At 38.0% G+C, this 18,107-nt stretch overlaps 1 protein-coding gene and 1 pseudogene across 15 annotated transcripts in view; one reads left to right on the top strand and one right to left on the bottom strand.

Moving 5' to 3' along the window:
* BCAS3 (BCAS3 microtubule associated cell migration factor) overlaps positions 1 to 18,107 on the top strand; it is a 795,613-nt gene that overhangs the window by 75,522 nt on the left and 701,984 nt on the right. The window lies entirely within an intron of this gene.
* On the bottom strand, positions 12,414 to 13,579 carry LOC138153634 (NSFL1 cofactor p47 pseudogene; annotated as a pseudogene).

Raw genomic sequence — 18,107 nt, 5'->3', positions numbered from 1 at the left:
GAGCTTTAATGGTTCAGCACCAAATAAAAGGACTTGTAATGGAGCTGCTGATTACCATCAGCATGGCTCAAACACTGTCTTAACTGTAAAATTCACTCTAAAGAGGAGATATTTGCATGTGAGAGTTTTGCTGGTTGACTGGCATAATTCTAGAAATAGATGCTCACCTGTGATGCAGATGTGAAAGGAAAGTTCAGATTTCACAAAGAAGTGCTTTTCAAGTTTGAAAATTAGGAATTTGGTAACTTTGTCTCCAAATATGGTGTGATACATATTTGCCTCACATTGTTGGTGACATTGTGTATCATAGTTGAGAGAGGGTTTTCATACACCCAGTGAATGATTATTTCTGTTAAATTTTTTTTATTCCTTCTGTTTTTATAACACCTTCATTTACATATATATCCTTTACTTAGTAAACCACTTCTTGTAACAAAGATTGAACATACACACAGACACACACGCACACAGCAGTTCAGCAAAACCACTCAACTCATTGATCATGTCTGACATCATATATACTATTCCCATCTGTAGTTTCCCACCTCTGCTATGAAAGTAGGGAGGTTCTTTTTTGGTCTTTCCTGGTCTTTGGTGCTTTAGGTGCCTAGAATAATCAGAGTTTCTAGTTTTGTTTTATTCTTTCCTGTAGAACTGTAGTAGTCATTGTGTGTGTACATTGTTTTCCCTCTTCTACTTACCTCATTCTTCATTGTCTCATATCATTCTTTCATTGCTTTTTGGAATTCTTCATATTTGTCATTCATATGGATATTTTATTGTAGTCATATTTGTATAATAGAAGGGTGTTTGTTTTGTCTTTATGTGTTTGCTACCACAAATAATATTGCTGTGAATATTTTGGTATGTATGGGACCTTAATATCTTTGATCTCTTTGAGGGTAGGAGGCAGTATAAGCCTAGTGGTGTGATCTACTCTGTGTTTTTTGTATACATGTTGGGTCACTTGACTGAGTCTATTTCTAATTTCTAGAATTAGCAAATTTGTACCTACCAATTAATTAATAGCATCACTACTGTTTTAAAAATTATCCATTTTGGGGCGGCCAGGTGGCTCAGCGAGTAAGAGCACTGGCTCCAGTGTTGGGATGACCTGGGGATCAAATCCGGGTGCAGATACTTGGCACCACACCCAGAAATAACTGGCCGTGTAGCCTTGAGCAAGTTACTTAACCCCGATTGCTTTAAAAAGAAAAATTTATCCATTTGATTTTCCATTTTGCAATGGGGAATACACAACTTGTTCCTTTTCTCTGCTTTCCCCACTCCTATTCTCTCACCACAACCTTTCTGGCCAGCTTGTCATGTATTATCTCTTCAGATTCAAGTAAAATGAAGAATGAGTTGTCAACCTTTTGAATTTTTCTTTCTTCTTGTGTCTAGCAGTTATCAGTAGGACTGTTACTAATAGCATATTTTATGTGTATGATGAGAGTCCATTAATGGAAGAGGAGCCAGGAACATGGTCCACAGAGTATGATTCTGAGATCAAGGTTGGATCATATCCAATTGATGGACCAGACAATACCCATTATTCTAGGCCTTTAGACAGAATATGCTCTGACTCAGGGCACTGTCCCTACTTTCAGTATATGCAGAGAAGTGTGATTACTATAGCGGTAAATGCCCAGGACACCTAGCCAGGTTCAGTATATTAATTGCCCAGGCCACCTCTAGTTTGTTACAGTCATTGTACTCTAAGTGGAGATAAGATAAGGCTTAGGCTGACTTTGAAAATTATACCTCTCCTATAGCCCCATCCTTTATTGTAATATATGCAGCTTGACTTATCACAAAGTGATATTTTCTGGTACTAGAAATATGTGCATTCTATATTATGTCATACCTTCTGTGGTTACTTTCTTTGTTTACCCTTTGTCTTGGATCTGGCTTTGAATATTAGGACCAGTACACATTTTCTTACCTCTGTACTGATGTATATTTACATGAGCTTCCCCCTCTATGTGCCTAAGATTCAGGTTCATATTATTTCCCTGACACAGTATGATCCTGCACATAATTAATGGAATTAATCCGTTCTTTGGTTTTCAGGCTGATCACTGTACTTTATCTGCTTCCCAGATCAGTTTCTTGATGAAAGGATGAGGCCTTTTATGTCCATCTCTAGATGGGAGTCCAAGGATTTCTGTGAGTTCCCAAAGATCACAAAGATGGCCCTAGCAATCTAAGCCTTCTTAACTACAAATTCAGGAGTCAGTGACTTCTTTTTCCCTTTTACATTTCTCGTTAGCAGGTAGTTATTTGAAACTGCAATATCTCACTTGTGAGAATTTAAGGAGGTTTAAAGCCCAGTTCCCTGTTTGCATAAATTATATGGTCTCTTGTTCATAAGATCATGAACCTCAACAAAAGCTGTTATTCCTTCTATTATTCTGGGTAATAGGGGCTTCAGGGCTTTTTCTTTCCTGTTGTGTTAGATGCAGCAATCAAAGGAAAAGATAAAAATATCAAAGGATTCCTTCATTTCTTCTGGTTTCATGAATAGGGAAAGTTGTCTGAAACTGTCCCTTGTGAACATCATTCAAGGGGCTGTTTAGATGCTTGCTTTTCAGGGTGTGGCAACATTATTATTTTTTCTCTTAATGCTTCTTGTTTTAAAAACAAGAAGTGTAGAGCCTCAGCTATTACAATTAGAGCTATCTGCTTGGCAGAACTGCTTAAGCATCTCTGCATATTTTTCTTTCAGTTTTCTTGCTGGGACGATGCTTTGCACTTTAATACCTGAATATTCATTTGTCTTTGGGAAGCTTATGGAATGTTCTCTGTCTTTTAACATTTATGGAGAAAGATTTATGAGGAGTGAATTTGTCTAGCTTCAGAGTTATAAGGTGAACTTTCAGTGCTAAATGTGAAAATAAAAGCTAGAAAAAGCTTCCAGTATTGCAGCATGAAGTGAAAATGTTTCAAGAAAAGCTTTTGATTAAAGAGATCAGAAACAAAATGTGTGTGTGTGTGTGTGTGTGTATTTATTTCTGCCTGTCTGTGTAATGTGTGTGAATGCCTTAATTCCTGGGCAAAGCTTTTCCTGATTTTTTACTGAATATAGATTAGTGCAGTGGTTACTTGATGACTTTTCATAACTAATTTCCAGTGTATTCAAATTTAGCAAATATAAATTTTGTTCCTTTTCTTACAGACGATTATGCCAGGTAAGGGTGGGAGGTACAAATAGGAGTAATACAGTACCCTCATGGTCTTGTGAAGAGAAGTCAATCATACACAGAGAACCTTAAAAATTAATATTTCTACATATGTTAGTCAGTGGAACTATAAATTTCAGAAGGGGTGATGGTAGAAATAACTTATCTTAATACTGCATTTATAACAAAATACTACACTTCTACATCTAAATTATTGGCATATATATATGTATATGCATACACACACATCTCTACATCAACCAATCTGTAAACATTTATTAAGTGCCTGCTATATGTCAGGCACAGCATTAAGAAGTGGGGATACAGTAGAACCCGCAAAATGACACAGAGAAGCTAACCTCCCGCTGAGGACAGCCTGGCAGGCTGGCAGGAATCGGCCAGCACAGCATTCTGGGAGCCGAGCCCAGCCCCACGCTGAGGCTTCAGTCCCAGGGTGGGCCTGACCAGTCGCGGGCCGGAGGGACCCCAGATAAGCAGCAGCTGTGGCTGTTTCCAGATTTATCAACACATAGATGTGAAGGACAAAGTGAAAGGTCAGTGCAGTCTGGAATTTGGGACTCAGTAAGTGGTAGTGAGTGGCTTTTACCCCTGGGGCGAGAAGCCACTGAGACACTGGCACAGCCAGCCAGTGCCATGTGGCAGCTTCAGCTCCTGGCTTGCAGAGTATAGGGAGACCAAGCACCAGTCTGAGGGGTAATCACTCTTGCTTTAACCTTCTTGGATTGCAGTCTAGGGTGGAGGGGCTGGGGTGTGTGTCCAGCTTGCTAGAGCGTGTGGAGACCTCAGAGGGGGCACCCATCTAATATCTCCGGCAGCTGAGAAAACCCCAGCATTTGGGACGAAAGCTCCCATGTCTGGTGGCAGAGTCCTACTGTGGCAAAAAGCCCAGGGATCAAGTGACTGAGGGGTGATGTGACCAGGCAAAGGAAACAAAGCAGACAGAAGATTCCAACATTACACTCCTATTTTGGGGACAAAAAGGAGCAAAGCATGGAACAGGAGGAAGACAGTGAAGTTAGAACTCCTGCACCAAAAGCTTCAAAGGAAAATACGAGGTAGTTGCAGGCCATAGAGGACCTTAAGAAGCAGATAAGAGAAGTGGAGGAAAAATTGGGAAGAGAAATGAGAACAATGCAAGAAAATTATGAAATGAAAGTCAACAGCCTGACTGAGGAAAATACTACCTTAAAAAATAGATTAACTCAAATGGCAAAAGAGGCTCAAAAAGGCAATGAGGGGAAGAATGCCTTAAAAAGCCAAATTTGCCAGATGGAAAAAGAATCTCAAAAGCTCAATAAGGAGAATCATTGCTTCAGAATTAGATTGGAGCAAATGGAGGCTAATAACTTTATGAGAAATCAAGATGCTGTTAAACAGATCCAAACAAATGAAAGAATACAAGGGAATGTGAAATATCTCATGGGAAAAACTACCGACCTGGAAAATAGATCCAGGAGAGATAATTTAAAAATGACTGGACTACCTGAAAGCCATGATCAAAGAAAGAACACTTGAAATCATCCTATAGGAAGTTCTCAAAGAAAACTGCCCTGCTGTTTTAGAACTAGAGGGCAAAATAGAGGTTGAAAGAATCCACCGATCACCTCCTGGAAAAAATCCCCAAAAGAAAACTCCTAGGAATATTATAGCCAGGTTCCGGAATTCCCAGATTAAGGAGAGAATATTACAAGCAGCCAGGAAGAAACAATTTGAATATTGTGGAAACGCAATCAAGATAACACAGGATCTGGCAGCTTCTACACTGAGGGGTCTAAGGGCCTGGAATATGATATTCCAGAGGTCAAAGGAGCTGGGGTTAAAACCAAGAGTCACCTACCCAGCAAAACTGAGTATCATGTTTCAGGGGAAAATATGGTCATTCAGTGGAATAGAGGACTTTCAAGCATTCTTGCTGAAAAAACCCAGAGTTGAATAGAAAATGTGACATTCAGATACAAGAAGCAAGAGAAGCATGAGAGGGTAAACAGGGAAAAGAAATCATAAAACTTATCAAAATTGAACTATTAACATTCCTACGTGGAAAAACAATAATTGTAACTTATGAAACTTTTCTCAGTAGTTGAAGGGAATATATATATATATATATATATATATATATATATATATATATATATGAGGGTATATGGGCATATCAGTACATATGTGAATGTATGTATATATGTTTACAGGTATACATAGATGGCACAGGACCGATTTAACAGGAAGGGATGATACTTAAAAGGTGAAATTAAGAGGTGAGAGAGGAATATAATGAGAAGAGATGGGGAGAGACAGAATGGGGTAAACTATCTCATATAGAAGAGGCAAGGGAAAATGGTTGCAATGGAGGGGAAGAATAGGAAGGCAAAAGGGAATGGGTCAACCTTATTCCCATTGAATTTGGCTTGAGGAGGGAATGAAATACACATTAAATAGGGTATCTCACCCTCCAGGGGAGTAGGGAGGGAAGGGGACGAGAGGGGGGATGATGGAAGGGAGGGCAGGCTGGGGGGGAGGGAAGTTAGAAGCACCCACTTTTGAAAAGGGACGGGATCAAAGTAGAGAATAGAACAAGTGGGAGATGGAATAGGAGGGAGGGAAAAATAGCCAGTCTTTTACAGTATATCTACTATGTTATTGTTTTGCATTAGCCACACATGTACAACCTATAATGAACTGCTTATCTTCTCAGTAAGGGTGGGTGACAAGGGAGGAAGGGAATGAATCTGGAATTCAAAGTTTTAAAATCAAATACTCAAATATATATATATATATATACTATTATTAATACTATTTTACATGTAATTGGGAAATAAGATACAGGCACTGGGGCATGGAGTGGAAAAGTCGAAAGGGGTATGCGAGAAAATATGGGAGAGAGCAGATTGGAGGAAGGAATATCCTGTGGGACTGCTATTTTGGGGTGGTGGGTAGGGGAAAAACAGGGAGAAAATTTGTTACTCAAAATCTGACGGAAATGAATGATGTAAATCAGAAGTTAATAAAGAATTTGGAAAAAAAAGTGGGGATACAAAGAAAGGGAAAAGACATTCTCTGCCCTCAACGAGCTTACAATTTAATGGGGAGACAACATTAAAATAAATATATACAAAGCAGGATAATAGGAAATAACTAAATAGGATAAATAGGAAGCAATTAAAAGAGCAAAGGTACTAAAATTAGGATGGATTTGAGAAGGCTTTCAGTAAAAGATGGAATTTTGTTGTTGTTTGTCCTTCATGCTCAAAGAGGACCATGACATAAGAAAGATGATGCCATTACTTGCAAGTGAATTGGATTTAAGTGAGGGAAGGTTGTGCAAAGTCACCAGCAGCTCTTTCTCTTTTGAAGCCATCTGAGTTCAGTTGCAAGGTAAAGATCAGGACAACTGAAGATGCCCCTCAGATGGGATTTCAGTTGGGATTTAAAGGAAGTTAGGGAGGTCGATAGTTGGAGTGGAGGAGGGAGAGCACTCCATGTCTGAGTAACAGCCAGAGAATATTCTAAGATTAGAGAGATAGAATGTTTTTTGTGGGATGTACAGGTAGCCATTGTAATTGGCTGGAAGAATACATGTTGGAGATCAAGACATAAGAAGAATGGAAGTGTAGAGGGAGACTAGATTATGATGGGTTTTGAATGCCAAAAAAAACCATTTTGTATTTGGTCCTGGAGTTTACTGAGTAGGGAGGTGACATGGTTGGACTTGTGCTTCAGGAAGATCATTTTAATGTTTGATTGGAGGATGGTTTTGAGTGAGAAGAGTTGGGCTGATCCACCAGCAGGCTATTACAGACATGTGGGCCTGTACCAGAGTGGTGGCAGTGTCCGTGGAAAGAAGGGAATGTATTCAAGAGATGATATGAAGGTGAAATTGACAGGTTTTGGTAGCATATTGGATATGGGGCAAGGGGTGAAGGATAGTTAGGAATCCAGGATGACTTCCAGGTTGGGGGCCTGAGGCATTGGAAGGATGATGTCCTTAATAGTCATAGGGAAGATAGGAGACAAGGGATGAATTTAGGGGAAAAGATAAATCTTTTTTGCACATTTTGAGTTTAAGATGTCTACTGGATATCTAGTTAGAGATATCTAAAAGGTAGTTGGAGAAGTGAGACTGGAGATCAGCAGAGAGATTGGCACAGGATAGGTATTTGAGAATCATCAGCATTGAGATGGCAATTAAATCCCTGCGAGCTGATGAGAGTGAAGTAGAAGAGAAGAGGGCCTAGGATGGAACCTGGAGGGACATCTACAGTTAGAGGACATGATCTGGAGTATACTCCAGCAAAGGAGAGAGAGAGAAGGAGCAATCAGATAGGTTGGAGGATAACTGGGTGAAAGTGGTGTCTCCAAAATCTAGATTGAAGAGAATTTCAAAGAGAAGAGAGTGATGAACAGTATCAAAGACTGCAGAGAGGTCAAGGATAATGAGGATAGAGGAAAGGTCCTTGGATTTAGCAACTAAGAGATTATTAGTAACCTTTGAGGGAGCAGTTTCCATGGAATGGTTAGGTTGTAAGCTGTGTTAAAAAAAAGTTAAGAGAGTGAGAGGAAAGAAAGTGAAGTCAGTTATTGTAGATGACTTTTTTGAGGAGTAGAGCTACAAAGGGCAGGGGAAATATAGGCCAATAGTGAGTATGGAAGGATCAAGTGAATTTTTTTTCAGAATGAGGGAGTGTTGGGCATATTTATAAGCAGAAGGGAATAAACCATTTGACAAGGTGAGACTGAAAATAAGTGATAGTGTGTGGATGACAGGGAGAAATCTTGGAGGTAACAGAATGGAATGAGATTGTTTGAACAAGTAGAGGGTATAGCCTTAGTAAGGAGTAAGGCTACTTCATGTCACACAGGGGTGAAAAAGGAGATAGTGGTAGAAGGCATATGGGTAATAAAAGGGGAAAAGAGGGAGTACAAAGTAAATGGCCCCAATTTTTTTCCTGTAAAATATGAGGAAATGTTACCAGTTGAGAGACTGATGGGAGTAGCCATAGGAGGTTGGAGGAGGAATGAAAAGGTGTGGTAGAATAGGATAGTGAATTGATAGGAGAGGTATAATAGCATTGCCTAACAGTTGTGAGGGCCCAGTCAGAATGGTTGTGTGGTTTTCTCCTTTTTTATTCAGTGGCACTGTAGGAGTAATTGTAGGAGCAAATGAGGGAGTGGTGGAAGTAATCCAAGTCTGAGGCTTGACTGAGTGTAGTTGATGATATAAGGGGGCTGGAGATCCAAGAGAGAAGGACAGTTACACTTGAACTGGTTGACCAAGGAGTCCAGATGAGAAAAGAGGAAAGAGTGATTGTTGCAGGGTAGATAGCCTGGGAAAGAATTGAGAGGTTCTGATGTGGAAGAAGAGTAGGAATTTGTAAGGTAAAGTAGAGGGAAAGGTGAAAAGATGTTAGATAGTGGTCAGATAGAAGTGTTTCAGAATTCTTGAACATAGAGGTGATAACATTTATGGGTGATGAAACAATGACCATCTCAGTTTTAGTTCATGGGAAATAAGTAGGTTGAGAAATTGAGTGCTAGGGTATTTAAAGGAGTGTCAGTATTTATGTGGAAATCCTCTAGTATGAGGGCAGAAGTTGAGGGGGAGAAAAAAATTGTGAGCCAGATCTCAAACTCATTAAATAAAGAAGAGGAATGACTTGGGTTTGTAGACAGCAGCTATCAGGATTTTGATTGGGTAGTAGATATGAATAGCATGAACCTCAAAGAAAGAGAAGTTGCTGAATGATGGAGGCAGGGGGAGAATCTGGACCTAGCAGTGGGGTATTCCAACTCCCCGCTGCTCCAGCAGTAAGCAAAGGGGAATGAATGAGGGTACAGCCAGTTCAGGAAAGAGGTTCATGGGGGAGCCAGGTTTCAGTAAGAGCTAGTGAATGGAAGGAGTGAGAGAGGAATAGATTTAAGATGAAGGAAAATTTGTTGCCTATGGGCTAGGCATTCCATAGAGCACAGCTGGGTAGTGTTTCTTTGAAACTTTGAGGTGAGAGGGCGTAGGGGGATGGGAATGAGGAATTGAGTGATGAGGGATGAGGAATTTATATCTACATATTTATATATCTATGTGTTGACATATACACACACTTTTTTTGTTTTTGTATTTTGCGTCCTGGATCATGTTTCTGCTTCTTCATTGAGGCAATATTCAATGACTGTTTATGCAAGATTTATTTTTTGTAGCACATAAAGCAACTTAAATTATTAAATTTTTAGTTTACACTCTATGAATTTACAAAGCTTAATAGTATACATAGCCCCAACCACCTTGGTGACATTAAGTGATTTCAAGTCTCTTTATGTGGAAGTCATTCCCCAGTATGTATGAAAACTCATCCTAGAATTTGACCTAATACTGTCATAGATAGATTTTCACAGGAGTTTAGTGCTTTATGCAGGTGTCTTGGGTTTATGCTACATAAGGAGCATCTGGTTGTGTGGGAAGAAAAAGGCTGTGGCATATATGCATTAACAGATTTTGTTCTATAATTTCCATATGTCATATGTAGATTTTTAGCTGATATTGAAAAAAAACATTTGAGTGATCTTTTTTGGATTACAGCTATTTTGTTAATTGTAGTATTAGTGTTCTAAATTGGTCAGATGCAGCTTTGGTCTTGACCACATCACATGACCACTTTATGCCAATTTGTCTAAAGTACTGACTATGGAGGGATGATATGATTCTAATTTCAGCTGAATCTGAGCTTTTAAAGGGCAAAATTCAAGGTTTCCTTGTGGTTGTTTAATATCACCCCTCCTAAAAATGAACTCTGGGGTTATGCTCTTGCATAGAAGACAGACTGCGTAGTAAATGATGAATGCACTTTTAAAATATTTGAATAAATTTTCTAAGATGAGATTTCCTGTTGTTAAGATATGAGCAGCCAGAGGAATTTTTATGTAGAGATGTGTTAAACAAACTGGCATGATCTCCACTATTCATGGAGGAAGGAAATTTTGGGCACATTCAGAAAATTTCTATTTGTGGGAGGTTTGGCTCATTGCTTCTTAGATTCATTTTTGTATATGGTAGAATCAAAGGATAATCTCTATAGTAAGAGGGTAACTTGATATAAGCCATCTTTATTAATTTGCAATCAATAGGCTGTGATATTCCTACTTACTAGATGTTTCCATCCTTTTCTCTAATTCAAATAACATGATCATTGGTATAGAGCTGAAAGGAATTGTAGAAATTATCTCGTGTCAAACCCCAATCTTTTACAGATGAGGAAACTCAGAACCAGAGAGATGAAGTAATTTGCTTAAGGCAAATAACAGAGTGAATTTAGGTCTTAAAAATGTCAAAGCTACTACTTTTCCCACCATATACCTTTATAAGATGACCTGATAGGAACTTTATTGTGGTTTTGTAATGTAGGGAATCTGTATAATGTTTGCATATATATATATATATAATTTTTTTTAAGCAGTCTTTTTTTTTTTTTTAAAGCAATCAGGGTTAAGTAACTTGCTCAAGGTTACACGGCCAGTTATTTCTGGCTGTGGTGCTGAGTATCTGAGCCCAGATTTGATCCAAGTCATCCTGACACTGGAGCCGGTGCTCTTACTCGCTGAGTCACCTGGCCTCCCCTAAGCAATTGGGGTTAAGTAACTTGCTCAAGGTTACACGGCCAGGTGTTTCTGGGTGGGTGCTAAGTGTCTGAGCCCGGGATTCGATCTCCAGGTCTTCTCAACACTGGAGCCGGTGCTCTTACTCGCTGTGCTACCTGGCCACCCCTTAAGCAGTCTTTTAGTATTTAAGGCAATGCATGTCACATAGTATTGAGAACACTGGGTCTGGAGTCAGGAAGACTTGAGTTCAAATTCAACCATAAACGCTTATCAACCTTGTGACTCCAGATAAATCACTAACCTCTCTTTGGCTCAGTTTCCTCAACTGTAAAATGGGGATAATAACAGCAACTACCTCACATGATTTTTGTGAGTTTCAAATGAAATAACATTTGTAAAGCACTTAGCATAGTGCCTGGTACATAGTAGGCACTATATAAATGCTTATTCCCTTTCCTTTTACCCAGCCTTTCCTCTAGCTTAATGGAAATCCTTTTCTCTTCTGCTATTTATTAATAACCCATCCACTTACTAGAAAAAGTAGCATGGTTTAGTTAAAGAACACTGAACCAGGAATCAGGAAACCTGGGTTGGAACTACTGGGTCTGTGACTTTGCAAGTTGGATTTTTAAACTTCCTGAGAATCAGTTTCATTATTTGTAGAATGGGATACTAGTATTTGCACTTTATTTAGTATCTCTTTTTCTCCTATCCCCCCTTCCTTTTAAAACAAACATATACAGGTCTTAACCCTATTCAGAAAAAATAACAAAAAAACCAAAAACCCTTCAGTTGATTGTGCCACTTCTTTTGAGTTCTGTCCAAACTTTTTTTCTTCCCTTATTCAGGTAGAGGCAGGATTACTCCTCCATGAAATTTTCCTTACAACTTAACCTTTTCTATAGACCAACATCTCAGTACAGCATAGTTGTCAAATGCATACATGGTTTAGTTATAAAGGATATTATCGTAAACGAATTAGATCAAAAAAGAAATTACCTTTCAGAAAGCCATCTAGTATAAGCAGAAGAGGGAACAGAATAAGCATTAAGTGCCTTGTATGTGCCAGTCACTGTTTAGTTTTATGCAGATTTCTATTTCAGTTGTTAAAAAAAGAAGAGGAAAAAAATCAGTATAATTCATCAATACATTGAGAAAGTCTGAAAAAATGTGCAACACTTGTGGGCCTTCCACCTCTGCAAAATGGTGGAGTAAGAGTATCTTTTCTTAATTCTTCTTTTAATACATGCTTATTTTTTAAATTCAGTTTTGATTTTTTGTTTACATTGCTGTAGTTATTGTGTATATTGTTTTCTTGGCTCTATTTCACTCAACATCAGTTCATGTATATTTCTCTATGTTTCTCTGTATTTAACAGTCATCATTTCTTAACAGTATAGTAATGATATGATATGTAATTTTTTTGTTTGTTTTTGTTAAATTTTTTAAAGTTCACAGATTATCACAAAAACCCAGTAAATGCAACTAAAGATAAAACAAAATGTCCAACTGAGATCTAAGAACCCAGAGCTAAGGGGAGACGTGACACTGTGCTGCACGGTGCACACAGAGGGCAGAGTTACTCATACAGCAGACCACTCTGGACAGAAAAAAGAGGAAAAAGAGAGAGTATGTGGGTAGGGAAATGGGGGGAGAGGGCAGGTGTTATATTAACTGCTGGACAATGACATTGTTGAGCAGGTTGGCCTCCTTCAAGGTCTGGCTCTCATCAGCCAGCTCTTTTTTGGGAAAGGCAGTCATAAAAATAAAGCTCATGGCTGCCATCGCTGGCTGGGCATTGACAGTGAAAAGCTGGATATCACTAATCCTGTGATGGTGGTTAAATTTCTGTACCAGTCTCCCACCATCAGCAAGCTGGATTTGGATGTTAGTCGTGGGCTCTGACTTATCAATTGCGATGGAGGAACTGACTTTGGCTTCATTTTCTACTTGGTGGGTTGGAGAACTTGTGTTCACTAGCTGGGGGATAGTGTTGCCCAGTTTCTGACTCTTGCCATTGAATGCTTTGAAGGTTCCTTTGGGTTTTACAAAGTCCTCATCTTGATGGTCCTCCATGTCCAAGTTGACCTGTCCCCCATATGGTTCTGTAGGTACTTCACCTCTGTGGATAGACTCCAGAAACTGGGCATTAGATGGGTCTTGGTAGCATCTCAGCTTATCACTGTCCAGGCTGAATTCATTGTTCCAGAGCTTCAATACTATATGCACATCTTGGCCAGAAAATTGTCGTGTTTCTCCTGCTATGTAGGCAGATTTATCTTCTGTGGCTGCCCCAAGATGGTATCCACCCCCTACAAATGGTTTTGGCTTGCTACTCTCACCAGAGTTCTAGGCCATTCGATTGACAGCCACTGCTCCATGTTCCTTGGTATCTTTGAAGAGATCTTCCACCAACTCATTAGGGCTTTTCTTTCTTGGGGGACCAACAATCTGCTGTCTACTTCTCTCTGAGCCTCTGGTGTAAAACCTTTGACTCTCTTCATCATCTTCATCATATCCTTGGGCATGAACAAGGTCTCTGAATCATGTCACCATGTTTTCACTGGAAGCTGTGCTTCAGGACACTGAACTGGGTGGGAAAGTGATACAAAGTCTTCATCACCTCTGTCTTCATAAAAGCTGGCCAGGACAATCTGTAGGTCCTGCCTGGCCAACTCGAAGAAGAAGTGGGCCTGGTCCCCCTCGGCTTTGGTCACCGCCATGAACTCTTTCAGCACCTCTTGCCACTTTGCCATCTTGCCCCCAGTGTGCTGCCCAATTTGCTCTGGCCAGCACCTTTTTAAAAAAAATTGTTTTTACTTCCTTTGTGTTTTGTTTGACATACCAAGACTTGGTTAAACAAGGATTTCTAAAAACATACAATTAGAATTTTAGATCTTATTGGGCACAGGACTAGGTAGACAAGTCATAAGCTCGTTAATGTAATATAGAAATTCTAAATAGACATATGAGAATATTCTAAAAAGTAAAGATGAAGTAATACTAAAAATATTACTGAGCAATATAAAAAACTTTTATTTCTTTTTTTGACTAATATATAATGCCACAATTTGCCTTGCCATTCCAAATTGTGTGCTATTAAGTGTTTTCACATCTGATTCTCTGGAAAAAAAATGTGTGCCCAACACATTTGAAAGTTTTATTTGTACTGCTAAAATTTTTTCCATTACAATTCTTACTTTTTTTTTTGCTTTTTTTTTTTTGGAGGGGGAAGGCCAGGCAATTGCGGTTAAGTGACTTGCCCAAAGTCACATGGCTAATAAATGTCTGAGGCCATATTTGAACTCAGGTCCTCCTTATTCCAGGGCTAATACTCTAGTCACTGTGCCACCTAGCCACTCCCATTATAATTCTTAAGTCTAGACAATCTACAAAATGGTAATCATTCCTTGATTTATAGTGTTTGATGATTTCCTAAGTGTAAATCCTCACGTTGAAAATTTACCAGTTGGCTTGTGAGCTAGCTCCAGGACACCCTTAGCCATTTCCCATTTGATGGGTATTTGCTTTTTCCAGTTCTTTGCTACCCCTAAAATGAATACCACAAACTTTTTGATGTATGCTGATACTTTAAAAAAAATCATTAATGGTGTTCTTGGGGTAAAAGCCTTGTAATGTAATATTTTGGTCTTAAGAAGGGTATGGACATTTCAATCACTTTATTTGCATAATTCCAAATTGTTTTCCAAAATGGTTGTACTGATTCATCACTCCACTAACAATGTACTAGTGTGCCTATCTTCCCACAACCCTTCAACATTGACTATTCCTATCTTTTGTGAGATGAAACTCAAAATTGTTTAGATTTCATTTCTTATTCTTAGTGATTTGGAACATTCTTTCATGTATTTGTTAATAATTTGTAAGTTTTTTTGAGCACGATTTGTTCATACCACTTGACCACTTATCTATTGGAGAATAGTTTTTGTATCACATATCTGTATTAATTGTTTATATAGGTTAGATGCCAAACCCTTATCAGCAAAATTCTGATGCAAATTTTTCCCCATTCAGTTCCTTCCCTTCTTATCCTAGGTAGATTAATGTCTGTGTATTTTATCTTTTATGATTGCCTTGTTTGGTTTACAGTACATATTCTACCCATATATGGAAGAGTTTTATGATCTGATTCTCTTATAATTTTATGATCTTTAATATTAAGATCATATATTCAGGGGTGGCTACGTGGCGCAGTGAATAGAGCACTGGCTCTAAAGTGAGGAGGACCTGAGTTTGGATACAGCCTTAGACACTTAACACAAAAACTAGCCATGTGACCTTGGGCAAGTCACTTAACCCCAACTCCCCTCGAAAAAGAAAAAAAAAGATCATATATTCACTTAGAACATATTGTGCAGTATGGTGTACAATGTTCGTCTAAGCCTAATTTCTGCCACATTGCTTTGCGGTTTTCCCAGAATTTTTTTTCTCTCTTTCTTTTATTTTTTTTTTTTTGCTTTTTGGAGGGCCTTGTTTAAGTTTTTGGTGTCCTAAGACTATGGAGACAGCACAGATTACTCTACATCAGGTGCATAATTCCTTTTTTGGAGAGGTTTGGGGTGTTGTAAGGAATGGATGCATGTTTTTTTCCCCTTCCCAGTGAGGGAAGGCCAGAAGGAGAGAAAATGGATTTCTGCTAATTAAATGATAAAATTAAGTTTAAAAAAACTTTATCCATTGTTTTCTTTTGAAAATAAATTTTCATCACTATGTTTTGTTGTTAACATAACCTAAATTCCTCCTGAATATCTCTCCGTTCCCTGAAAGAGCTTTAAATATTACAATTAGTTTCTTTAAAAAAAGGAAGAGAAAAATTTAGTGAAACTGGGTAAACACATTTGAAAAAAAAAACTTGCTCATCCTATGCTATGTTTCCCACCCATCGCTACCTCTACTTTTCCAGAGTCTATGGAGTTTTCTTATATATTTCTTCTTTGGACTCAAGTTTTTTGTATGTAATTTTTCAACATTCATTTTCAATTATTTTGGTGGTTATTTCATTTACATTGTTGTAGTCATTGTGTATACTGTTCTCCTGGTTTACTTCACTTTGTATCAATATGTTTAAGTATTTCCATGCTTCTCTGTATTCATCATATTTGTTTTTTCTTTCTGTCTATAATATATACTATTCCATTACATTTATTTACAACAGTGTGTTTAGGCATTCCCCAATAGATGGGCATCTACTTTTTATCCAGTTCATTGCTACCATAAAAAAAAGGCCTACTATAAATATTTTGGTGTATGTGGAACCTTTCTTTTTTTTTTTTCCCATTGATTTCCCAGCAGTATATATCTAATAGTGAACTCTGTAGGTCAGAGTATACAGGCATTTTAGTCACTTTTATTTGCATAATTCCAAATTGCTTTCCAGTATGGTTATGTAAAATACCAGCAATGGATTACTTTGCCCGTATTTCCATAGCTCCTCCTACACTGTCCATTCCCAAGTCTAGTTATTTCTTTCTTCAAAATACATCTTGGATTCAACTCCTTTCCTGAATTCCAGTACCAATGTCACTGTACTAGTTCACGTAGGTCCTTATCGTTTCAGGCCTGTATTGACTGCTCTATTTACCTCTTTACATTTTCCCTTTTGGGTTTAATACAATTCAATTCAATAAAGATTTATTAAGTGCTTATTTTGTGCCAGGCACTGTACTAAGTGCTGGGGATACATATAAGAAAAATAAAGTCCCTGTCCTCAAGGAACTTACAGTATAATATGGAGAAGGCAATATACAAAAAGAAGCTGAAAAGCATGGGTAGCCCATCTCTAGGGTATCTGGCACTATGGCATGATGTTCTGTGGAGTTAGAACTAAGTGGAGAAAATGAAATTGATGGAAAATTATGGAGGCTGATGGACAATAAAGTTATCAGTAAAGTTCTATAAAGGAAGGCATAGGGAAGAGTTGATTGGTCCACCTTTCTGCTCTCCAGGCCAGAGGGGAGAAGCAGCTTAAGGAGTAGAGAAGGTATTGAGGTTCAAAAACTGAGTGGTAATGAGATTTTAAGTGAGAGGCTTATTTTTGAAAAGCCATGAAGTTCCCTGGAGTTGATACTAAGCAGATATGCTGATGGAAAGTGGTTCATCTTATATATTGCTACCAGACTATTTTATAAGTATTGCTTTCAATTTTGACTCTTCTTAAGTTCCATTATCACCCTCTATTTCATATCACTAGCCTGGTTAGTTTTTAGGGTCCTAGGTAATCTGACTTCACCCTTCCTACTGAGTTTTACTTCTCTCTGTTCTTTATTATAAATCCTTTACTTCATTATGGCTCAACTCTTTACCATCCTATGAAAATTACATGTTTTTTTTCTTTTTCCATACCCTTATTCGTACTATTTTCTTTATTTAGGTCTTTCTGCTTCCTAATTTCAAAATCTACCCAATCTTCAAAGCTCAGGTACAACTCCAGCTACTTCAACCCACATGTGTCTCTTCTTTTGAATGCTTTCTCATTATGTATATCATTTGAGGTTATAGTTAATATTTTTGATATTTTTAAATTTATAATGTCATTTTTATAAAGCCTATTCATGCTATATTAGGTCAAATAAATCTTAATAACAGAAAAGTAACATAGTATCACAGATTTGTGCCTGGAAGGGAACTCATTGGTTTGCTAGTCTCCCTTTTCTCCCAATTTACAGATGAGAGAACTGAGGCCCAAGAAGTTAAGTGAATTGCTGACCATTTTTACCCAGGTAGAGCTGATATATCAACACAAGTTTCTCCCCTCCAAATCCAGTGCTCTTTTCTATGATATTTGTCATTCTTCCATAATTTTCCTTTGCATACTAGAAAATTTTGAAATTTTAAATTCCATTCATCATCACCATTTAAATTCCATTCATCAAAATTAAGAGGCCTCTAAAATATGTAGTTGTTAAAAATAGTATAATACAATATATAATATAATGATGCTGTAATAAAAAGAATATAATCATGACAGCTATCTAGCATTTATATAGTATTTTTAAGGTTTGTAAACACTTTATAATTATTATTTCATTTTATTCCCACAACAACCCTGAGAATTAAGTGCTAAGTTTTGGGACAAGACTATAAATAAGTGCTAATTCTTTGATTTTTTTGAACCTGATATTCCTATGTGCTTTCAGTGGAAGCAACTAGTGAGTATCGAATTATTTCTTTTTTTTTTTGGAGGGCAGTTGGGGTTAAGTAACTTGCCCAAAGTAACATGGCTAGTTTTTGTATTAAGTGTCTGAGGTCAGAATTGAACTCAGGTCCTCCTGACTCCAGGGCTGGTACTCTATTCACTAC

Source organism: Petaurus breviceps, unplaced genomic scaffold (genome assembly GCF_028583685.1).
Source record: "Petaurus breviceps papuanus isolate PSGF00001 unplaced genomic scaffold, PetGlider_PUasm1.0 91023, whole genome shotgun sequence".
In the NCBI taxonomy this organism is placed as follows: domain Eukaryota; kingdom Metazoa; phylum Chordata; class Mammalia; order Diprotodontia; family Petauridae; genus Petaurus; species Petaurus breviceps.
The sequence above is the reverse complement of the archived record's forward strand: the minus strand, read 5'-3'. Positions and strand labels throughout refer to the sequence as shown.